The sequence below is a fragment of the Sinocyclocheilus grahami genome, unplaced genomic scaffold (assembly GCF_001515645.1).
Source record: "Sinocyclocheilus grahami isolate Dianchi unplaced genomic scaffold, SAMN03320097.WGS_v1.1 scaffold148.1, whole genome shotgun sequence".
In the NCBI taxonomy this organism is placed as follows: domain Eukaryota; kingdom Metazoa; phylum Chordata; class Actinopteri; order Cypriniformes; family Cyprinidae; genus Sinocyclocheilus; species Sinocyclocheilus grahami.
Genome location: NW_015505327.1, coordinates 1151773 through 1161781, shown reverse-complemented (window position 1 = coordinate 1161781; position 10009 = coordinate 1151773).

Here is a 10009-nt window from a genome sequence, read left to right as displayed (position 1 = left end):
GTCTCTACTTCCTCCACAAACTGAGAAGAGCCAGAGCCCTGGCCCCCATCATGTGCACCTTCTACAGAGGCACCATCGAGAGCATTCTGACGAGCTGCATCACTGGGTGGTATGGCGCCTGCAACACGTCCTGCCACAAGACACTTCAACGCATAGTGAGAGCAGCTGAGAAGATCGTTGGTGCCTCTCTCCCCTTCCTCCAGGACATTTACAACACCTGTCTCACCCGAAAAGCCCTCTGCATTGCAGGTGATCCCACCCACCCGACACACAGCTTCTTTAGTCTGCTGCCATCAGGGAGGAGACTGCGGAGTCTCCAGGCCAGGACCAGCAGACTGAAGGACAGCTTCATCCATCAGGCTGTCAGGAAGCTGAACTCCCTCCCGACCTTGCCCCCCCTCCCCCCTTTTGCCCCACGCACCACTGAACTCTGACCCTCTGACGGACCCCCCCACCCCCTCACACACACACACACTGTCACTTTAATCAGTCTAAATAAGCTCTTTTGCACTACTAATCATTATATCTGCACTATTGTTACTTCACTGGTTCGCACTCTATCTGCCATGTGCCTTGTGCTGCTTTATGTATTTTTTTACATTTTACCTTATTTGTATATTTGTATAGTTGTATTTTATATTTAATCTGTATCTATCTGTATTTATGTTCTACTGTTAGTGTTATCTGTATGCACCAAGGGTCTGAGAGTAACGCAATTTCAATTCTCTGTGTGTATGTGCTATACATGTGGAAGAATTGACAATAAAGCAGACTTGACTTGACTTGACTTGACTTATGCTTTAATACTGAAATTAGGGTTTCTTCGCTAAAATCAGATTAACCTTACACTGATACCATTAAGCATGAAATACATAAAGACTCTTTCAATCATAATAGAGGTACCAATTCAAGCCCCTATTTTATCTACATTTAAACAATCCAGCAATTATGGACACAAATGCGTATCTCAAGTCACGCCCTATTCTAACCTGGACTATCAAGCACACACTTTTAGGTTGACAGTGTTTTAAGCTCATAACCTTTGTTTTATCATGCCTCGCGTCCTCTACCATTCTGTAGCGAATCAGCTCAATGGGGAAATATAAATAATTAATCATAACTAGTTATAATTAATTATAAATATTTAGAACTGCTGTAAGTATTTACTTGACCTCTCAGGGTCAACTGTCTGTCAATTCTAAGAACGTTAATTTCCTGGTTAAGGGAAATAACTTTCTTACTGTACAATACTACACAGAGCATGTAGCAAAAATCTGCATGATTAGGGACTGCGGTTATGAGCAAACAATGAACAACCTCTAGTGTGATACAAGTAAGATTGTATTAACTACATAAACACTTAAACTAGTCTAACATACACATACACACACACACGCATACAGTTGGTATAGGAACAGGATTAAAGCTTAGGCGGTAAAGAGAAAAGGAATAAAGCATGAAGCTATGGGACCATTGGATATTCAGCAGATCTACAGTCTGAAGGAAACATCAGCTTCTTAGTTCAAACACATCTTTGTAAAAAGGTGCAAATTATACTTAATGTATCAATTAATAAGACTAAGTTTGATACTTGCACGTCTTGTCTGTCTGACAGAAAGTCCTGATGCAATCTGAAGGCTCAAGTTGATCTTTGCTGAAGTTGGTTGATGAAAAAGAACCAGTTTGAGTCAGATGATCTTGGTGAATGGAAAGTCAAGGCCCGAGGTCTGGTGCAGACTTAGGGTGTCTTTAGGAGCGTTGTAGCTCACATCTTCTCAGAATCTAACAGAAACGCAGACTTAGGCGGGTCACTGATGTGAGGCCTTTAAGGTCTGAGAAGATTCACGCCTCTCAAGATGGGCTTGTCCAATGAGAAAGGCTGAAATCCCAAGCGAGAGGTTGCAATTACAGGAGGGTTTTACGACCCTTTGTGTGAGGGCATGGTAATTTGCTAATTTAATTAGCTTGGGTGTTGATGCACAAACTAGTAAAGATTCTTAGAACACTAATATGTTGCATAGGTATCAGCATATAATATGCACTCTCAATTAGATAATCCAAAGATGAATTCATAGAGACCAAACATGGTAGGATTACATATAGGTAAAATGAGATGAACGAGTAGTTCTATCATAAGCCTGCATAAAACAGTATACAATATAAAAGACAATATACAAGGACAGTAACAACATACACAATGACCTGAAGGATATGCGTGTTCATTCAAAGAAAGATTTTCCTATGAATTAATTAGAGAACAGTTAATTTCTCTTGGCATTATGTGTCTGTCTTATGAGGAAAATGAGTGAGTTTCTCTATCCACATTCCTTTGGGCAATAAAACCAGTGATATCAGCATTGGTTGCCATGGAATCAGAGGGCTGTTCGTTCGCAGACATCCTGGCACCCAGCATGTTTATTGGGTGAGGGGTCTGTGATTATTTGTTAATCTAATTAATAATTGATTTGTTAAATCAAATGAAAAATGGTGTGTCTGATTGGTCCCAGACGCTACACTAATAATAAACATACATTTGCATAAAGCACCCATATTTGTCCATGCCCATGGTGATTACAGTGTTGCACCACTCGATTTAAAACTTCAGAGAACAGCCCAACGCTGTGGTACAACAATCACAATCACAGGGTTGGAAAAAGTGGCTGTAATCAAACCTGGTGGGCACACCTGCATCCCACATAGGGACCAGCATCTAAACAAAACATGTGCTGGTGTCTAGCAATAATAGACTTTCAATCACTGATGTTTTTGGTCCTATAAAGTGATTCAGCTGTCATTCCTTGGATTATTTTTAAAGGAAGAGCTTTAGGTTTAAATGAATTAATTCATAACTCCAGATAAAGCTTTATCTCATTCTCCTTGAGACCACTCTCCACATCCAGCAGACCCTGACCCCTTTTTTGCCTGTTTCCATTCCTCTATCATGTCCAGCCTGCAGCCACCTCCATCTCTCCCTCATTCATGCATCTTTTATTGGGGCATCAGTGGGAGAGGAGGCACAGATTAATTAATGATTCGCAACAGATGGAGGTACTGAGATGAGGGCTGCAGTTGGAGCTAACTCCAGATCAGTGGGTCAGTGCTGGCTATTTCAAGAGGCAGAGCCACATCATACTTGGGTTAGAGCTCTAATTCTCTTCCATGATAAGATAGACTCTAAAGTAACTTAAGAATTTCATAGAAATATGGATGGTTTATTAAAATTTTGAGTGCATATATGAGTGTTTAGGATCTAAATACCTTTCTGGCTTTCCTACATAATGTTGTTTATTATTTTTTTCTCTGCCATTAATCAATCATGACCAACACATACATTACAGACACAGTAGTACACCTGAGGGTGATATTTTTTTTATTTATTTTATTATTGTTATTATTTTTTTACAGCTGATCTGAGATCGGGATATATTTACTGTAAATAATCATGACTTTTTTTATAACTGTCTTCTGACTGATCATTATGCCAGAGCTATGTTTATGGCTGGCTACTACCCACAATGCACTGTCACCATCCACCCCTTCACTCTCTATTTATTACTCCCACAGAATGTGAAGCTGAAGCTCTCTCAGTATTAAAAAATGCAATGAAAATCCTGCTGAGAAAGAAGAAAATGGAGAAGTCAAGTGACTAAAAAGATCTGTGTTTGCAAACTACAGTGGTTTTCAGTTAGAACACATGAGAGACACTTGCTAAGAGACTAAGAGAAAGAAAAACAGACAAATCATGCGCCTTTCTCAGTGCAGAAACAGATGCAATCCTTTTGCAGTTAGTAACAGAGAGTTTATGTTTGTGTGCCATTGTATATATATTGCCCCTGTTGTGTGATGTCAGAAGCCCTTCAGAGAAAATTCCTTTAATGGAATAAATAAAATTTTTTTGATGCAAGTTAAGTTTCAATAGTGAAACTTGAGAAAACTCATGTTGATAACTTTCTTTTTTTCTTTTTTTTTTTAAACACAAGCAATTGATTTTATGTCACCATGATTTGTTGTTCTTGTACAGAGAGAAGGGAACAGATGCATCATCTTTACAGTAAGCTGCTAAAGTTAGAGTTATGTAACAGTTATAATTCTGCTTCTGGTGTGGATTTAATGTTTAAACTCTGGTATTACTTGAAGCAATGCTGCCCAGTCTTTTAACTTAAAGGCACAATATGTAAGATTTTTTTATTAAAATATCCCAAAACCACTAGAACAGTGTTATATATTTTGCTGACTTGTGTACTTACATTATCCCAAATGTTTAGAAGAATGTTTAACTCCAGAGAAATAAGCAATTTTAACTAGTGACACAGACTGTGTCCATAGTGTCATTGTGTCGCCTGCCAATGATGTCACGACCCCTCGATTTCCGGTTTTGTTTTGTAGAAAACATGGAAACACCAAAGACGCTTTAATATGTTGTGCATTTTAATAGACTGGTGACAACTGCACAGAGTAGTATTATAACAGAACTTTCAAATGTATCTAGTATGATAAAACAGCGCTGCTTTTTCCCCCCACATACGCACAACCGGAAGGAGCGGAAGCGGTCGACTGTGGCATAATAAAAGCTCCGCTGCTTTCGAGCCATGTGTCGCGCTCGTTCAGCAGCCTCGTTTTGCTTCGATGGCTTATACAGGTGCATCTCAATAAATTAGAATGTCGTTGAAAAGTTGAAAACTCAAATTGTGAAACTCGTGTATTAAATAAATTCTATTCACACAGACTGAAGTAGTTTAAGTCTTTGGTTCTTTTAATTGTGATGATTTTGGCTCACATTTCACAAAAACCCACCAATTCACTATCTCAACAAATTAGAATACTTCATAAGATCAATTAAAAAAAAACATTTTTATTGAATTGTTGGCCTTCTGGAAAGTATGTTCACTTACTCTACATACTCAATACTTGGTTGGGCCTCCTTTTGCATGAAAATGATCTTACAACAAATTTAGGACGGTTTATAGGCAACATTTTATAAATGAAGCCCCTGGAGAGCCGCAGCCCTGCAGAGTTCAGCTCCAACCCTAATTAAAACTCACCTGCCTGTAGCTTCCTAATAACCCTTCAGACCTTGATTAGCTTGTTCAGGTGTGTTTGATTAGGGGTTGAAGCAAAACTCTGCAGGGCTGCGGCTCTCCAAGACCGACGTTCGCCACTCCTGGACTGTAAAATACCCAAGACGTTTTAAATGGGGAAAAATGCTACACTCAATATGGCCGCTCTATCGAACGAAGCACCATCTTCTGAGTAAAAGAGCCAATCGCTAATCTGTAAAGTCAGCGTGTCACTGCAGCTGCCATTAGAGGTCCCGGTTGCTGTAGAAACAGTCAACATTCTGAGACGTGCGCTCAGGACTGCGCATGCATACTGGCTGGTCTAGCCTGAAAAATAAGCATTTTTTAACACTATTTGAGCAAAAGAAACAACATTTATGAGACAGTTCTTGTCATATTTCATTGGTGTTTTCAAATAGGACATTTATTCTTAAAGGGGACATCGGATGCCCATTTTCCACAAATTGGTATGATTCTTTAGAGTCTTCATGAAAAGTCTATAACATACTTTGGTTAAAATTTCTCAATGGTACTGTAAAACAACACCCTTTTTACCTTGTCAAAAGGTAAAAAAAAGGTTCACCCGCTGTGAACAGAGCATGTCTCTTTAAATGCTAATGAGCTCTGCTCACCCCGCCCCTCTCTTCCGAGGAAGAAAAAAGGTGATTTGCAAATAATCATAAAAACATATAAAATGAGAGACTTACTTCTTCTGGATGTGCAGCTGGATCATGAACAGCGGGTACCGATCCATCTTTGATTTTGAACTTTTTAACAAAACCTGCCTTGAATTGTCCCTCATTCAGAAATCAGTCGCTAAATTGCGCAATCATAAACACATTTAGGTAGATTGGGGGGCGCATTCCCTTCAAAAACAAAATTAATCCACTCTGTCTCCAGCGGCTCAGATGTCGGGAGTAAATGACGACTGCTATGTTCATTATTACATCCAACAATAGGACACCTCAATCGCTTAGGAGACATTCTTGTCTACACCTGCTGCGGCTTGTCTACACCTGCTACATCTGTAGGCAGGGCCTGTGCAATATGATGTCACTTTGCCCAGAATCTGTGAGCGGCTTGATCTGAGAAAGTGCTTATGATTTGCAGGGATTTAAAAAGAGCACTGGGTGGATTTTTATGATTATTGGGTCTTTGTGTACACGCACTGCCAAGACACATTTAAGTTCAAACACCATGTAAAAGTGAATTTTGCATCCAATGTCCCCTTTAAGCTTGGCAAACAGTTTTGGAGAATTTGATGTTTCCCCATTCAAAGAGATAGGAGCTGCACTTGCATGACTTGCCTTAAAGGGACTTTGAGGTCAGAGTAAGTGCGCAGAGTAGTAGAATAATTAATTATTGATTACTAATTTGAATCAGTACATTATAACGAAAACAATACCTTAACAATGAAAAGAACCAGGCTTTTGTGATCGCATCATTTTAAATCGGTAAACTCATGGGGTCTCATTTATAAAACTCTCCATAGATTTCATCCTAAAAGTGTACATAGGCACAAAAGCTAGATTTTGCGTACAATCAAAAGTTTTCAGATTTATAAAATCATGCGTATGCCAGAACTTGCGCAAAAATCCCTTTATAAATCCCAGTCAGGGGAAGATTGTGCGTATGTGCATCTCCACCCCGACTCCTCCCCGAAATCACCATATATGGAGCTTACAAAGCCTAGTTTTACTATGCATAACCTCATCTGCATATAATTTATATGCATATTCCCATCCATGTGACACCATGTTTAACACCATCAGAGGTACAAGACATTAAGGAAATATGAGATACGGACTATAAATTCCATTTGTGCCATACACATTAATTTGGTTTGCTAAAAATCATCCTTGTTATGTTTTAGAATAAATATATCAAAATATCCATAAAAATCTGTTTAAAATAGTTCTCAGAAAAATAATTTAGAATAGAGTTGATCTCATTCATTTCCATTGGCCCAATAATATTTCAATTGTTTAAAAAATTCGAATTAAATTAAATTAATGCAGTTTTGCTGATAAGGTGAACATCTTTTAGCTATTTTTAGTGGGAAAAAATATAGGCCTATATTTATTGCAGTGTAAATACAATTATCTGGCACTGCGCATCATTGACAAATTATTTTAAAAAGGAAACATGCAAATCTTACCGTTTTCTTCAAGTTGTATCCTTCAAATACAGTGGTATTTTTCATAATGTTGTGGCGATGCCTTCACACGACATCAACACTTCCGTGCAGCTGTGGTCGTACATTAAGCGATTATCATTGGTCCTATTCAAACCAGACAATAGACCGTTCCACCAAATCCAGCAGTGTCTGCCACAATATCGAAGTAAGTGCGCATCATTGTTCTCGCTAAAAATATTTTCTCATAACATGAGATGTGCAGTTTACTTTAAAGATAAATTATTGTGCACCTATAGCACGCCTCGCTGTCATTAAAACATAGCATACCACAGGAAAAGTAATCAAGCGCATCCACTACAAATAGGCTGTCTAAATTCATATAATTTTGTTTTAACTTCTGCGTAATGACTTTATGTAATTTCAGTGTTTATCTCCATTAATGAGAGTGGAATATTTAATTTAAATGTATATGATTAAATGAAAACATCGTTGTTTACTTCATTACTTTTCTTTCTCCAGGAAAAAAAGTCCGTACACATGGGTCAGAGTTTGCGTGCAGGTGCGCAAATTTTCCCGTCAAGTTTGTTTCTTATAAATCCCACCTTTTGCATAGTAAGTGGCGTACGTGTGGATTTCTTCCTAAAAGTGTACATTCCCGTCAAGTTGTAATATTGCCGTTGTTTTATTTTCTACTACAATGAACTATCCCTTTAATTTAGATAGAGCATACTGCCCTTTTGAGACAATGGGACAGTTATAATTTCTACAGTGACACTGATAACAGGTTTGTGTGATTCTGCATCAAGACCACTAGGTGTCAGTGTGAATCTAAAATTACCTGCACATCAGACAGCAAAAAAATAAACAAAAAAATGTCTGGGTGCACCTTTAATATTTCTGTTCCGAATTTATTGATGGCACGAGTGGGCTACTTATTATATATCTATCTCTATAACATGTTTCAGAAAATGTTAAAATTCAACTCCAGATTCAGCTTGATTTTCATTGTGTTTTTGCACTTATTACCTTTATTTTACTTTATTTCACCCTTCTAAATCATAGTTTTGTCTCTCATATTATGCTTAAACTGTGTCAAATGACTGAACACTGTAAATGTCAACAGTTTATTGGCAGCTACCACTGGTTGTTAATGTCTACAGAAGCACAAAATTCCAAATCACATTGATCTACATTTTAACCATCACCTGTTTGGGTTATGTGACAAGGCATTTCATTCTTTTGGGACACTTGACTGTCCCAAAGTCAAAGTCAAGTGTCACTTGACTCTAAACTCTTGGACCTCGGCCTGAATTCTTCACTCTGCAACTGGATTCTAGATTTCCTCAGTGGTAGACCTCAAGTGGAGGTTGGAGGTGAACTGAAAGTAGGCCAGTTCACCTCCAACTCCATCACCCTGAACGTAGGCGCTCCACAGGGCTGTGTCCTGAGTCCCCTGCTCTACTCTCTCTACACACATGACTGCGTGTCTTCCCACAGCTCCACATCTATTATCAAATTTGCTGATGATACTGTGGTTCTGGGCCTCATTTCCAACAACAATGAGGCCGCATACTTGGATGAGGTAGAGAAACTCACATCATGGTGCCAGGATAATTGTCTTTCTATGAATGTGAGTAAAACTAAAAAGCTGATTGTGGACTTCAGGAAGAGACAGCAGCGGCCCTATACTCCTCTTAGATCAGTGGGACCCCAGTGGAGAGGGTGAGCAGCTTCAAGTACTTTGGTGTAAACATCTCCGAAGACCTGACTTGGACTTCACACATCCAAACTCAGGTTAATAAAGCCAGGCAAAGACTGTACCATCTGCAACAGCTGAGAAAATTCAGGGTTTCGCCAGCAATCCTGAAAACTTTCTATTCAGGGGCCATAGAAAGGGTATTGACTCAATGTATCTCAGTGTGGTATGGGAACAGCTCCAGTCAAGACTGCAAAGCCCTGCAGAGAGTTGTGCGCTTAGCTGAGCGCATCGCAGGGTCTGCTCTCCCCTCTATACAGGACATCTACCTCAAACACTGCAAAAGCAGAGTTGTTAAAATCATCAAGGACTCCAACCACCCTGGTAACTGTCTTTTCATTTTGCTGCCATTTGGTAAGCGCTTCCGTAGCCTGATGGCAAAAACTGGCCAAGTCTCTTAACACCACCATGACTTCACTTAATTATCAGTATGACACTTAATATACAGACATTGTCACTTGCACAAAGCAATTTCTGTAATATTTTATTTATTTACTTTTTTACCTCTATTGCTGCTATGTAACTACCCTGTTCAACCTGTTTGCACATTGTTCTCTTGTACATTCTCATCTAAATATTTATTAAGCCTACAGTATACTGTCCTGCGCATTTTATTTTATTCTTGTTTTTTATCTTACTTTTCCCATACCTATATTTATATATAATTTTCTTGTGTTTGTATTCTTTAATAATTGCACTGTCCATGGAGCAGACCTGACTTACATTTCGCTGCTGGTCATATATTCCCTATATAACCATGTATGTGACAAATAAAAATCTTGAAACTTGAATCTTGACTGATTTCTTCTTTTTTTCAGCAGTGCATTCTGTTACTGTACACAAACCAAGGATAGAGGGCAGTGTCTGTCAGCAAAAACATGCCCCATGTACACAAACAGAGAGAGTGAGTGAGATTTTGAGAATGAGAGAATGATAGATTTTAGGGTGCATTTGAGTACATTTTCATAAAAGTTAAACATGTCTGTTAGTTAAAACTCTCTCTATATCTCTGTAAATTTGTAATAAACAGTATTTGAGCAGGAATAACTGCAGAGGTAA